The 16,096-nt window shown below is 43.8% G+C and overlaps 1 non-coding gene across 1 annotated transcript; it reads left to right on the forward strand.

Annotated features, from left to right (window-relative positions):
* Window positions 1–11,875: 11,875 nt before the first annotated feature.
* Window positions 11,876–11,947, forward strand: LOC123140443 (small nucleolar RNA snoR53Y). Its single transcript, XR_006470004.1, has one exon. It is a non-coding gene; the product is annotated as a small nucleolar RNA snoR53Y (small nucleolar RNA).
* The last annotated feature ends 4,149 nt before the right edge of the window (window positions 11,948–16,096 follow it).

Raw genomic sequence — 16,096 nt, forward strand, 5'->3', positions numbered from 1 at the left:
ATAGATGCGCCCGTGCATCACTCGGCCCTAGAACAAAGCATACTGAAAATTCACCTACGCTTCGTCTACTCTACAGAATCAGTAGCATCTAACACCCCCCCCCCCCCCCCCATGCTTTCTACCTGAAAATTCAGTACAAACTGCGCAGAAGCAGCCAACGTGTACTGCCGTGTCTGTTTTTTTTGAAAAGGAGGACTTCCCCTGGCCTCTGCATCGGAACAGATGCATGCAGCCACTTTATTAAAGCAAGTTCAGCAAAACAAGTAGTCTGGTCTGCAAAGTACAGCTCACGGAAGGAGCAAAAAAAGATAAAGCAACTCAAAGCCACAACCGGCTGGACGAAAAGACAATAAGGACTTATCCTATTATGCGCTCGCCATCCAAACCGGTTGAAGATAGCCCGTGCGACCATCTCCCATCGGTTGCACCCAGTAGCCAAATGCTCCCTGAAACCCGTAGGAGTGAGTAGCAACCATGTACGGATCCATGCCATAGCTCTGAAGATAACCTGCAAGAAGTTAATCATAGAAAGTCTGTTAAAGATCATAGCGTTCCTGCAGTTTCATATAGCCCAATAAAGTGTGCATATTCCAATCCGAATACTTAACGCAATCTCAAGGGTCTCTCCATTTAGCCACGTCCCAAACAACGCATCAATGCTAACTGGAGGGATAATATTAAAAGCTATATGTATGGACCGCCAAATTAACTTCGCGAGAGGGCAATCAATAAATAAGTGTTGAATTGTTTCATCGTGAACACAAAAGCAACATCGAGAACTACCTACCCATCGTCGCTTTAGTAAGTTATCTTTGGTAAGGATCACTTGCTTGTGCACAAACCACATAAAATTTTTGATTCGCAAGGGAACCTTAACTTTCCAGATGTGTATCGATCTCGGGATTGGGCTAGAATTAATAAGGTCTAAATACATCGATTTGACCGAAAACACTCCACTACCCGTTAGCTTCCAGGTCAAGGTGTCTCCCTCATCCAAGAGTTGAACGTCCATCAACCTCCTCACTAAGTGTAACCAGGAGTTCCATCGCTCCCCAACTAGAGATCTCCTGAACTGGATATTCAAAAGTATCGTCTATGATACTGTTGCTACGTAATCCTCCTTACGTTGAGCAATATGGTACAAGGAACGGTACTGGAGAGCTAGTGGTGTGTTGCCTAACCAGGTATCCTCCCAAAACCTTGTTCTTGTTCCGTCCCCAACAATGAATTTTGCCCTATGGAAAAAGGTCTCTTTCACTCTCATGAGTCCCTTCTAAAATGGTGAATCATTAGGTATTACTAGTCGTCAACCCGTGCATCTGCACGGGCTAGCAGATTACACATTCAGGTAACATTTATTTATTGTAATATCTTTTACAAATTGGATAAGAATTTTATGAATATCCAGAAGAGATATCACTTTTTCGAACATGTAATAACTAACAATATATTCTCCCAAAAAATGGTACTATAATTAGTAGGACCAAAAGTTACAAATAATTTTTATTAAGTTCCATCATTCTCTAAAGATTTATCAGCATCATCATCTCACTAAAATTGATATGAATGTATTTATGTGCATTGACACAAATATCAGTGGACAAACCACATACATTTTGTTTAGCACATGTAGTCCTAAATCTTAGGTTTTGAAGTAGAAATTATATGCTTACTTGGTAGAATTACATCGTTCCTTAAAATATTGTTGTTCCAGTTAAATTCTTCCATTTGAATATTATCAAAAAGGTATATTATTGATTTGGAGTATTATGAAATATATGCATAACATCTTACTACCATTAATATGGAGTGATTCTAAAAAAAGCGACTAAGTGTTGCGCAAGGATCAGTCTGACTATCCAATGGCAAAATAGAAATAGGATGCTAAGCTTGGAGAGAATAATTTTGTACTGTAAAACTACAATTAAGAAGCATGCATGCACTACATTTGAAAATTTTCAATTATATACTCCCTCCATCCTGAATTTGTTGTCTCACATTTGTCTAGATACGGATGTATCTAAACCGTGTCTAGATACATCCGTATCTAGACAAATCTAAGTTAAGTATTTTACGACAGAGGTTGTAGTTCCTATGCATGTTGGAAGTAAGCTTTGCCCTTGTGACATGGATAAACACGTACAATGGAAAGATAAGAAACAATTTCATGCGGGGTAGAATCATGGAGAAAGCACTACATGTGAAGTATAAAATGTTTGTGATGGAACGGCCCCCATCAGATTTGATCTGGTGACCTTAGTATGACAGGAAAAGAAGGGCATACTCTGCAATAGAAGTGAAGATAGTACAACACCAGCACTGAACATATACACCCAAACAATTCAAAAAACAATGGTCGAAATAGCTCGAGTGTGCCCTGCTCACATCGCAATAGAATAACGTCTCAATTTTGCAATCGAAAGGGTATGCAAAATTAAATTAAACTATGGATTCTAATTGAACCTGCCAATCGAAGCTAGCATATATCCAACTGTTCCGTTGCTGAGTCTTGTATCCCTAACAGTTATGGAAAGATGATACTTGGCATGTCGAACAATTAGAACAAATGATATAGAAGATATTTAATTTGAGACATGGTGCTAGGAGATCTTGGCTCAGAGGAACATCGCTGACCTAGACCTTGAGTTGTATCGTCTGTTCGAGCATTACACTAAGATCCTTTGCATTCCTTTTTTCAGAACCTTTGTATTCACCCTTTGAGGCCCATAGCCCCCATCAAATATGCAAATATCTCTATTTTTAATATGGCATAGTGGGAGCCTGTTGTTCCATAACAAAGAGCATACTCCATAATATGTAATTTGTAGTTGCTTTCCGATATTTCCTTTAGCCTACAACGTATACATAAACATGATGTATATAAATTATTACTCAGGCTGAAAACACATGCTATATTTAAAAGCAAAGGTGCAGTTTATGCCTGACAACCATTGTTTCTTTTCTAATTAGGTAGCCAATAATATGAAAGTAGCACATATTACAGAAATTATTTTCCACACTGAAAGGACAATAATAAGGAGTAGAATTACGTATTGAGAGTTGACCAAATTAAAGTGTATGTTTCTATAGTTGGATGAGATTTTTATATAAAAATAGGTTCATTCACTTGGCATCCGACCGACAGAAATTCAAACTCATAAGTACCACATGTACATCTAAAAATTAGATACAGTGTATAAAGTACGAATGAAATACCAAGTGCGTCTTACATAAATTATAAGTTGTTTTAATAGCACCCTACAATTGTACACAACACAAACAACAATGAAAGATCAAATGACTCAGTTATATAAAGATAAAAAGAAAAAGAAAAAAACACAAAGTATTCCAGATGCTCGAGCAACTACTGCACGCATATACCATGCTTGAATTTTTTCATGCTTTGTGAATAATAAATTGTACCGAGAATCCCACATAACTTAGAGGAAGTCCACAAAATGACAGAAAACAACCAACAATTCAAGTATTATGTCTGCCATCTACTATCAGTGCAGCCCCTCCGTGGTTAACTGCGTTAAGGACATCTGGTGACATTGTTTTGAAAATTCAGTTTCATGCAATAAAAAAACCAACAATTTCGGAATTCAACATGGGACAAAAGATCATGATACTACCCTGTTTTTTATGTATGTAGTTTTGTATCTATGCAACATCAATTGCGTATTGTATCTCTAGAATAAAAGATTTAAATGGCTGGCTTACCCAACGTGGTGTAGATAATGAAAACTTTGGCAATGATCTCTGGCCTGAAGCTGGGTACATCATATATAGCCACCTCCATGGAAATAGACCATGGCTTGCTCGCGGTGCACTTCTCATACGCCAAAGGAGAAAATCAGGATAATGTTGATATGCTAGCTTATCTCAGTACTCGCCAAAACAAAATGGCTGTTTGTTGGGTTCTCGTCATACAGCTTTTCTCCATCCACGTCAAGTTCCAGATAGGTCCAACATGATCATGGCCTTATGTTGGAAAAGCTATCATACTGGTTAATAACCAAAGAGGTAAATTGTATGAATTTTGTTAGCAACTTAGCATCGAACCTTCAACATGAGACGAAGAAATAATCTGAGCTTGGTACAATAATTGAAGAGCAGATCAAATTCTTTAGAATTAGGCACATGCGTGTGGAAATTACAAATTCCAGACGCTCCAAGGTTAATAGCACAGCACAAATTGCCAATTACAGAAATTAGGAAAAGAGGTGGCTAAGAAAGAGAACAGATTGGGGAATATTTGGACAGAATAACGAAAATCTAATTAGGATGTTCCACGAATGAAACCTGGAGCTTGACGTTGGTCTTGTGCACAGCAATCTCCAAGCTCGATCGTTACTGTACCCTGCCGCATCTTCCTTCGCTGCTGAAACTTCCAAATTCATTGGCCAGGAAGTGATGTTGATGGATCAATCTTAGATATGCGTGCAAATATATTTTGGTCAGAGCGATGAGTTTATAGCCTATGAAATACACAATATACATCAAGTAGAAAAGCAAAGAAACAAAGATTGGGCATGAATATCGAGAAACGAAGATGTTACAGGAAGAACATGCGCATATGGCAAGGAGGAAGATTGGGGAGAGCCTCAGATGACCGATCGAGTGGGCAGGACTGTCGGAGCTTTCGTGAGAAGGAAGATTGGCGAGACCAGCTGGTTGGGGAGTCTGCGTGTTTAAAGTTTCTTTCCAATCTTTAGATGAGTTCGGCAAGGAGTAGGCTCTCCCGTGGGACAATGGGCATGGATATTTTTTTTCTTTTACAAAGGGATAGGGCAGGTTCAATGGCGTGAGATCCGATCGTTGCGTGCTAGTCTTCCTAGGCATATGTTCTAAAAAAAAGTCTTCCTAGGCATATTACGTTCTTTTTTAAACAACCTGGATGCTTTATTTTTTTACTGTCGTATTACATACTGTACGTAGTTATTCTCCACTAAAAAATACATACTTAGTTAATCAGCCTAGCTTTTTTTTGGAAAGTTAATCAACCTTTTGATTCCGTGTTTCTGTTATGGGCTGCCGCATGCATGACCCATGTGAAAGGATTTAAACGTGGTTTCTATCTCTTGTGGGCCCTATGAGTATCTTTTTTGTCAGTTATCACATGAGTTAATCTACACCGTAATAATTCGGTCCCACCAGATTAACGGTTAGTATTTTCTAATTAACGTGGGATTTTCTTGGGAGTCGGTAATTATAGTAGAAGAGTGTAGATGTAGATGTAGATGTGTAGATGTAGATGTAGATGTAGAAGTGTAGATGTAGATGTAGATGTAGACGTATAGATATAGATAGATATAGATAGATGGTAATCTGAGCAAGAGTTTTAGAGTGCAAGTATTTATTTCTAAGGATTTGTTCCCACATACCCTCTGATTCTTGTGATAGCCTATATAGCCATTTGCTCAAAAGACATTTATTTTTAATCTCGAGGTTCTCAATCCCAAGACCCCCCTGTTCTTTTGGTCGACAAAAAGTATCCCATCTTGCCAAGGGATACTTTGTCTTAACCTCGTCGGACTGCCAGAAAAAACGAGATCGATAGAAGTCAAGTCTCCTTCGTACCCCTTTAGGCACCTCAAAGAAGGATAGAAGGAACATCGGCATACTCGTGAGTACTGAATTTATCAATACTTGTCGTCTTCCATGATACGTCTCCACCGTATCTACTTTTCCAAACACTTTTGCCCTTGTTTTGGACTCTAACTTGCATGATTTGAATGAAACTAACCCGGACTGACGCTGTTTTCAGCAGAACTGCCATGATATTATTCTATGTGTAGAAAAGAAAAGTTCTCGAAATGACCTACAAATCCACGGAGGAACTTTTTGGAATTAATAAGAATTTTTGGGTGAAAGAAATACACCAGGGGGCCAGGCACTATAAAAAAAAGACACATCCGTGACATTTTGGGCCGAACGAAAAAAAATTCTGTCATACATATGACAGTTCTATGACGATAATTGTGACAAAACCCGGTATGATCACAGATGTGGTGGGCTCCCACTTCTATGACAAAAAATCATGACAGAAAATGGGCTTTTCGTCTTGGGCGGGCCGGAGACGCAGCTGCATGACATTCTTTGGGCCGTCCATGACGGAAAAAACCGTGGTAGAAGCGACGGGGAGGAAATTTTCGGGGAGTTGCCGGTTACGGTAGGAGGTCGGGGGCGGAGCGATGCGCGTTTCTCTCGTACGTACACGCGTGTGTGCGAGGCATTGGCTCTAACTAAAGCCGAGCGAGGCGTTGGGCTCTAAGTGAACCCGAGCGATTGCACTGCAGGCTACGCGTTACTGAACCCGAGCGATCAATCGATGACTGTTAACTGAACCCGATGGAGCGATTCCTTTGCTACTGCTGCTAACTGAAGTCGATCGATGTTGCCTCTGGGATGAACAATGAGCATTGCGGGGGGGGGGGGGGGGGGGGGGGGGTTGGATGAACAGTGAGCGGTGGCGTTGCCTCTAGATGAACAAGAACCCGTGGTGTGGAGGGCTAGATGAACAGTAGATGGTGGAGGGGTGGCCGTGGAGGGGTGGTTGAACAGGACCCTGTGGTGTGGAGGGCTGGATGAACAGTAGACGGTGGAGGGGTGCCTGTGGAGGGGTGGTTGAACAGTAGCCAGTGGAGTAGTGCGCGGTGGAGGCTGGATGAACAGGAGCCCGTGGAGGCTGGAGGAGGTCGACGGTAGCCCGTGGAGGCTAGAGGAGGTCGACGGTGGAGATGAACAGTATCCCGTGGAGTCCTGTTTGGCGGTACACCACACCCTCCCCCCCCCCCCGTTTCGATCGTAGCGCTCCAACACAAGTCCGTTTCGTCCGTTTTATGGTACGTCACACCCCTCCCGATGAACAGGACCCCCGTTTCGACCGTAGGAGGTCCATTTCGTCCGTTTTGCGGTACGCCACACCCTTCCCGATCAATAGGACCCCCGTTTCGGCCGTAGGAGGTCTGTTTCCTCCGTTTTGCGGTACACCAGGCCCCTCCCGATCAATAGGACCCTGTTTCGAACGTGGCCGGTCGAACACAAGGCCGTTTCCTCCGTTGTGCGGTACGCCAGGCCTCGTTTCCATCCACTACAAGAAATATGTCAACTAGTGACCTTCTGTCAGTGACCCTGGAAGAATTGGTCATAGATCTATGACCATTTGAGACCAATTGGTCAAAAGCTGTTCGGGGGGCTCCAAACCCTAAACCATTGCGACCATTTTGGTCAGAAAGGTCGTAATTTCCTTACACCAAATGGTCACAAAGCAAACATGGCTGGTCCGCTGCCTTATTTCTAGTTGTTAACGACCAAAATAGATGGTCATAGCCTTGCAGATTGTGGTGGGTTGTGATGACTAGGCGCCATCTCATCAGTTTTGCCTATGTGTCATGTCCATGTGTCAATTTTTGCCCTAGGTTGTGAAGCAACCTATATTTCTGTTATTCCAAAAATTTCCAAATAATTCTCATAAATTGTTTGGATCATATCTTCATCAAATATGTCAAAAATCTTCCTTGCCTAGTTCAAAAATAACCCAACAATATTCATTTTCCAATTCTGTTCAGAGCAGCAGTTTGTGAAGGAAGTACCAATTTGGCATGTCCAAATAGTATCCATTTTCTATAGTGCTTTCCTATGCCCAAATAACCATCCTCCACCAAATGCCAGCTCAATCCATTCATTATTTTGAGCCGAGCTTCAACATTTGTAGTTATGTCCAGTGTGGTAGTTTGCAAAGCAAGTACCACATAGGCTCCTCCTTCTGAGGTGAAAATTTGTGAAGACGGCATTCTTAGTAACTGATCATCCTCAGCCAAAACTCACACCCATTAGCCATGTACATTTCCTGTACTGCTAATCAAACACTTGGCTGCTAATTCATGTTTGAGCATCGATCGGTCTCCTCGTGAGAATGTTATGTTGTAATTTTCTTCCTAGCACCTACCTGGGGAGTGCCCAACCCACTAGACATGCCTAGGCTGCCCAGAACACATGGCAACGCCACGGTCACGCGGTGACCACGCGACGGGCATGCGAGCTTACGCGCTCTAGAGTTGGGGCCCTCGGCCACCGTCCAAACCTCGATGTCTCGCCATCAAACCATGTATTTCTGATTAAATAGATACTTATTTACCTATAAATGATTTTTGGAAAAAATAAATAGCAAACTATGAGGCAGCTGCAGTTCAAATTTGACCCGCTTCCAACTGAATCGGCGGAAATTTGTCTTTTTCACCAGAGGTGGATCAAAACTTTTTGCACCCAATAATTTTGTCAATTGTGCATTAAATATGTCCTAGTATTTTACAAAATTGATTTGGTCCAATTTTGCAACAATTATTTGGGAGGTCCTTCACAAAAAAAACTTCCTTTTGGGCACTCGGAAAATGAAAAATGTTTTTTTCGTCCAAAGAAAATAAAAACTTCCTTGGGCAACATTGTTTGCCATTCCAATATGCACCCTTGTGCACAATATGAGATCATTTGAACAAACTATGCCATGAATGTGGCCATAAGATTGATCATTTGGCTTGAAAGCCGTGAATCTTCATAGATGATAGCTCATTTCTGAGAACACTTTTTTAAAATAATTGCCGTATTACAAGTTTGTTATTTTTCCTGGAAACTTGGCCACATATAATGACACAATGCGAAGGTTTCCCAATTTTTTGATTTTTTTTGAATTTTTTATGCCCATTTCAAAATGCGGTCAAAACGGCGGGAATGACCGTTCCTAGCTAGTGGTTGAATCTTGGAATTTTTTTGGTGTTTCTCTGATTAAATAGATGCTTATGTACCTATAAATGATTTTTGGAAAAAATAAATAGCAAACTATGAGGCAGCTGCAGTTTAAATTTGACCCGCTTCCACCTGAATCGGCGGAAATTTGTCTTTTTCATGAGAGGTGGATCAAAACTTTTTGCACCCAACCATTTTGTCAATTGTGCATTAAATATTTCCTAGTATTTTAGAAAATTGATTTGGTCCAATTTTGCAACAATTATTTGGTAGGTCCTTCACAAAAAAACCTCCTTTTGGGCACTCGGAAAATGAAAAATGTTTTTTCATCCAAAGAAAATAAAAAATTCCTTAGGCAACATTGTTTGCGATCCCAATATGCACCCTTGTGCATCATATGAGATCATTTGAACAAACTATGCCATGAATGTGGCCATAAGATTGATCATTTGGCTTGAAAGCCGTGAATCTTCATAGATGATAGCTCATTTCTGAGAACACTTTTTTAAAATAATTGCCGTATTACAAGTTTGTTATTTTTCATGGGAACTTTGCCACATATAATGACACAATGCGAAGGTTTCCCAATTTTTTGATTTTTTTGAATTTTTTATGCCCATTTCAAAATGCGGTCAAAACGGCGGGAATGACCGTTCCTAGCTATTGCTTGAATCTTGGAATTTTTTTGTTGTTTCTCTGATTAAATAGATACTTTTGTACCTAGAAATGATTTTTGGAAAAAATAAATAACAAACAATAAGGACGCTGCAGTTCAAATTTGACCCGTTTCCTACTGAATGAGCAAGAATTTGTCTTTTTCATGAGAGGTGGATCAAAAATTTTGACACCCAATCATTTGGTCTATTGTGCATTAAATATGTCCTAGTATTTTAGAAAATTGATTTGGTACAATTTTGCAACAAATATATGGTAGGTCCTTCACAAAAAAGTCATGTTGGGCACTCGGAAAATGATTAAAAATAGCTAGAAAGATCAAAAATGCATAGAAATTGGTCCTTATCCATAAAATGTGGTCTAACTCTAGTGAAAATTTGTGTGGTGCCATTTTGCAAAATATTTTTGATAGCTATTTCGTAAAATCCCTCTATTTTTAGTACTTAGACACTTTTTTAAATCACTGGTTTTTCGAACCAATCAGGACTCTTCCCATGGATCGATGACATGGCGCCCATCCATCCATCCATCCATCTCTCCATCCCACATCCATCCATCCATCTCTCCATCCCACATCCATCCATCCATCTATCTACAGAAAAATAGAAAATAAAATGAAAAAGAGATACCCCCACCTGCAGCCCAAACCCTAGGTCAGATTCCATCGACTCCCCCCATCGCACCCGTCCTCCTCGCAGCCGCCGCCACCTCCTCCCTCGATCCAGTCCTCTCCCTAGCCTCCTTCCCCGATCCAGTCCTCTCCCCGCCGCTCCCACCCACCGCCGACCTCGCAGCCCTCCTCACCACCGCCGCCGACCTCGTCTCCCTCCCTCCCCGCCGCTCTCCCACCAGGCGCTCTTCGCGGCCCTCCGATCCGCGGATGCTGAGGCCGTGCGCTGCCTCCTGGCCGGCACCGAGGAGTCCGCGCTCTACATCGTGGAGGACGCCGAGGCCGTGCGCCAGCCGACGGCAAGGACGCCTCCCCTCCTCCCCATCCCCGCCCCCACCCTCACACGTCGGGCCTGCGCTCCCTGGCGACGCGGAGGAGTACGTGCGCGGCTCCATCGAGGCCTCCCTCGGCCTCCCCGTGCCCGACCGCTTGTTCCGCGCCAAGCTCGCCGCCTCTGAGGACCTGCGCCGCCGCCTCCAGGACCACGTCTTCGCGCTCGAGGAGGACCTCCTAGCCGCTGCCCGCCGCATCGACCTCGTCAGGGTCAGTCCCCCCTTTCCCCCTTCCACCATCCATTCCACTGCGGCGGTTACTCACGCACTCAAGATGTTCAACGGAATGCCTGACAGATCGGAACGACACCGTGTAGAACGAGTCGGCGATGAACACGAAGGGGATCTACGAGCGGCCGTGGCGGCCGCGCGCGACCAACTCGCCGCCCACGCCGCTAGGCTCGAGAAGGAGTGCGGCCTCTACGAGCGTGACCTGGAGCACGCCATGGAGTCCTACGACGAGCTCGCCAGGGAGAGCGACGACCTACGCAAGCGCCTCCGGGACGCCCCTGACGTCAGTAACACCCCTTTCCTCGCTGTCAGATAACCTGCGTATATTTCAGATAACTTGCGCACATTTCATCATATGCACTGCACAGATACAACAGGAACCACTATTGTTCCAATCTTTCCCCTGAATCTAGCATATGGAGGAGCAAATCTACTAGTTTCTACTCGATATTGATCCCGATTCGACGCGACCAAGCCCCTGAAACCACACATCCAGCCTGCAATCTAGTTTAAAATATCCATTTTCTATGTCTGCTCTTGTGACTTCTTCCCATTGGGAAACTTGGTTCGCTAGCTGCCCATATCAGTTGATGAATCATATGTATATATTATCCACGGCTTTTAATCAATTGATGGTGCATATTCAGTTTCACTGATTTTGTTACGGTATTGTACATGGCTTAGTTTTTGGTCTGGCAACTCAACTGTGCAGATGATTTGGCATTTGATCATGGGCAGGTTACCACACTGAACAATGAAGTGGAAGCCCTGCAGAGGGTCAAGGAGATACTGAGGACCAATGTAAACAAAGCAGAGGAGGAAACCCTACCGCCGCAGAAGCAGTCATGGTGAGCCTCCCAGCCCCCGCTCCCCATCCAGATCCTTCCGGGTTTCCATCTACGTAGGTAGGCCGCCATTTCTCGTTGGATGCAGCGCTGTATAGTCTAGTGTTGCATAGACCAGATTGGCTTTTTTTATGTGTGGTTTGCTTCTGGATTGTGATTGTTGTGTTGCTTTTTGGAGTGCAGCTCTACCGTTTCCTGGTGAGGAGGACCAGATCAAGTTCAACGCCGTCATCCTCAAGAGGCTCTTCATGAGAAAGACTAACCGCCCGCCGCTCTCCATGCGCCGCCTCTCCAACTTCATGAAGGGAAAGGTATGTGCACCCATACTTTGCCGTGAGACATTACTGTCTGTTTGCTCGTAATCTAGTTGTAAGGTTCCCAATTATGAATTAACCATGCTAATACTGATACTATTTGACGAGCAATATATTATTACTGAGGGAACCATTTACTTAGTGCTGCTTTTTTGACTTCCAAAAACAATGAATTAACATTTGATTTGCTTAATTTTTCTCATTTTAGCTTACGAATCTCTTGTCTGTGCATTTTTTGCTGCCAGAAGGGATCTTGATAGGTTGCAACTAGGAGTAAAATATGCGTCCAAACTGATCGTCTGGTGCGAAAATCAACGACTAAGATCCACTTCAGCTTGGTAGTGACCTGTGAGAGATCTGTGGTGGTAAGTGGCATGTGTCTGATCCCTGGGCATCTGTTCATTTCTGATGTTTGATCCTGGCTGTCGGTTGCCTATCGGGATGGCGGATTCTTTTCGATTGTTATGGTAGGGAACTCCTTCGTCCCTAACTTCAGTATGCAAACTGATTATCTATCTTTTGCAAACTGATTATCTATCTAGAAAATGTTGCAGTTGTGGTACTACGTGATCTTACTAATGCTGTCTTTTTTTACTCTTGTAAACTGAGCCCTTGCGTTGCGTCTGCAAGAAGTAGTGCTACTGCTTGTTCATAATGGCTGATTGCTTGCTGAATCTTGTTCTGCAAACTGAGAAGATTTAGAATGATGCATTTCCGCTGCGAGTGATTTCTTCAGTCTGACCTGATTAGTAAGTGCTTGTACTAATCTCTGCCATGTGTTTGTAACAGTGCAAGTTTGGCTTCCAGATGAGATCTGGCTTTCAGATTCTTCTGAAACTGAACGCATCTATGTTTGGCCATTTGTACTACATCTTTCTGAACCGAACACTGCCATGTTTGGCAAACTGATGATACGTGTATCTTTGTTGAACTCTGGTTATCTGCAAGTAGTAGTGCTCCTCTTTTGGTTTCCTTTGTTGCTTTATGCATAAGAATAGGCTGATAAGAACAGAACATTGATACTTTGCATGCTATTAGCTGAATGGATGGCTCTGGTAGTAGAATGGTATTATTGTTTAGGTGCAATTTGGTGTAGTGAAGTTTTTTGCACGACTCGCACTTGTCAAAAGCATGATTGTATTGTGAGCCAATAATTTCTTGGAGTCTTCTTAGAGCTTGCTGGCATTAGGATCGACCCCTAGCTGCTTGTGTATTTGTTTATTATTTTGTTCAATATTCTTTTCCTAGCTGTTGTATGTTTGAGGATATTCCTTTCATTCTAAATTCACAGCCATGATAATGATCGTTTCCTGTCTTTTACAGAGGCTCAAGAAGTTGGAAAAAGGGAACGCTTCATCTTTGTAGCTAATTATATGTTCCTGGATGATGTAATGGCTGTTATAGTATTTCATAGCAGCACTTTTGTAGTTGTTCTAAATTCCTGGATGATGTGAACTATGGCATGATTGTAATATATATATATATATATATATATATATATACTCATTTTGATCGCCATTTATGAAAATTTGTGTGATTGGGGCTCTCTGGACCAAAATATTGGTTACTTTATTGTTGATATGTCGGAAATGAAACATATACTATTTGGGCCCTAAAAAGGGCCACAAATCAAACAATTCAGGAAAAATGAAGAAAATTACTAAAAGAATCAATTGTGAAAAGGCGATGGCTAAGTAAATAAAAAGGCTTAGGCCCAAAAACGAAATAGATCACAAAAAGGCCATGATCCATGAAATAAAAAGGCCAAATTGTTGGGCCAGGCCCATGTAGCTAGAGAAAATTAATAGGGAAAACATATACAGTAAAAAGGCCGAATTGTTGGGCTAGGCCCATGTAGAAAATCGAATTGGACCGGGCTGAATCTTGTGCCACATCAGCTTGCCACGCTGGATGCCTACGTGGACTGGGGAGGCTTCTAGTGACCAAAACGCCACAGTAGGAATATTTTGGTCATAAACGTCCATGACCTTCTCACAGAGAAGGTCGCTATAGTCAGTTTACGACCCTCAGCTTTTGACCTTCTGTTTTTGGTCGCAAAAAGGTCGCAAATGAAAAAGTATGGCCTTTCAGCGACCAATAGTGGAGGTCACAAGATAGCATATTTCTTGTAGTGATCGCCTGTTCCGTCCAAGCCCTCCCGATGAACACGACCGCGCATTCCGTTCTGACCTAGCCGGTTGACTCCCCATGAACAAGATGACGACGCTGTTTCTCCGTTCCGACCCAGCCATGTATGTATGCACAAGTAGGCCTTAGAGACCCTGCCCGTATGTACGTATGTGGCCGTATTTTCTTTCTTGCACCCTCGTCGATGTACGTACGTGTACATGCTACGTGTGCGCCTCTACTACGACACGTGCACGCCTCTTCATCGACTAGTATGTACATACACGTTCGCGACCAGAATGACAACGCTACGTACGCTTCGACCAGGTGGGTCCCGACTGTCAGGCACTTCCTTGCGTGCGAAGATGTAGCTCGTGGGTCCCAGCAGTCAGGGGGCGAATCGTTTTTTTGCCCGAACGCACTTCCTTGCGTGTGAAGGTGTAGCTGGTGGGTCCCAGTCGTCAGGGGGGAAATGTTTTTTTCGCGAAATATGGTGGCCCGTCCGGTGGGTCCCCGCTATCAGGTGGAGGAATAACTATTTTGCGCGTAATAAGGAGGCACTTCCTTGCTGCGGCCGTGGACCCAGCTGTCAGCCTCTCCACGTATAGTCCATGTCCGATTGAACCGTTCCTTGACCACGTTGACCACGCCGCGCCGAGAGCACCAAGGTGGTGGACGACGGTGAGGCCTAGGAAGGGGACGACGCGGAGCCGGGGAAGACACGGCAGTGGATGCCCACGCGTAGAGGAGTACGAGGGTTCACTGGTTCGCTGCGGTGTGAGGCTACCGTCGCCGCAAAATAACAGGGGGTGTGGGTTAGTAGAGGGATGGCCTGGCCAACAGTGGGAGTAGTAGGGGGCGGTGAGGCCTCCGCCTCATCGCAGCCGGCCACGGGACGCAGGAGCATGAGGCACGACCGGCGCTGGTTTGGGCGGCTGGAGCAAGAAGACCAGAGGTTGAAGAAGCACTACGGCCGTTGGATGGACATCGTACGGTCACTGGAGCTAGAATCGTGCATATTGATTAAGTTGACAAAGCCCTCCGTCCCCGTCAACTTAGTAGGCCCACAAGTCAGCCTTCCACTATACTAGGTCCCAGCTAACAGGGGAAGTACTCATTTTTTTGTGCGTAATAAGGAGGCACTTCCTTGCGTGCGAGGATATAGATGGTGGGTCCGAGCTGTCAGCGGCGGTAACGTTTTTTCGTGAAATACTGAGACCCTTTCGGTGGGTCCCCAATGTCTGGTGGAGGAATCATTATTTTGCGCGTAATAAGGAGGCATTTCCTTGCGTGCGGTCGTGGACCCAGCTGTCGGCCCCTCCACGTACAGTCCACTTCAGATGCATGTCGGTCGTTGACCACATTCCCCAGGCCGCACCGAGAGCACCAGGGTGGTGGACGACGGCGAGGCCTAGGAAGGGAATGACACGGAGGCAGGGAAGACTCAACAGTTGTTTCCCATACGGAGGGGAGTACGACTGAACGACAGTTTACTGGTTCGTCTGTCGTCGCCGGAGAATAACAGTAGGTGTGAGTGAGTAGAGGGGTGGCTCGGCCAGCAATGGGAGTACAGTGGGGCGGTGAGGCCTGCGCGGCAGCACAGCCGGCCGCGGGGAGGAGGGAGCAGGCAGTCCCGTCGGCGCTTGTTTGAGCGGCTGGAGCAGGAAGAGCAGAGATTGAAGAAGCACGATGGCCGTTGGATGGCTATCCAACAGTCACTGCTTCTGCGTCAACCTTTTTTTAGGAAAGCCTCAAATCTGTGGAAAATAGCATACATCCCATCTGCCATTATTTCTAATAATTTACAGCCCATTTGCTAATTCTTAAGGTTTTGTTTGGAGCCCATATTCTTTTTGTTAGCATTACAGCCCATATTGTGGCCACGGTTAAAAAATTATACGAAATTTTGCATATTTTGGTGCGGTCCGAACTGTTTTTAATCCCAAAATTTCGACTCACATTCAAACTGAATTTAAAACTAAATGTATATCAATATAAAATCCAACAAATTCTCCACGCATAAAAATTAATGTAATTTAAAATCTCGAAATGAAAAAAAAGATATTTGAAACTAATTGCCGCTTTGATGTGTTTTAAAAATGTACAAACCATTTCTCATTACTGATGGGCCATTTTCTCGGCCAGCCGAATGAA

This window comes from Triticum aestivum, chromosome 6B (genome assembly GCF_018294505.1).
Source record: "Triticum aestivum cultivar Chinese Spring chromosome 6B, IWGSC CS RefSeq v2.1, whole genome shotgun sequence".
Classification (NCBI taxonomy): Eukaryota; Viridiplantae; Streptophyta; class Magnoliopsida; order Poales; family Poaceae; genus Triticum; species Triticum aestivum.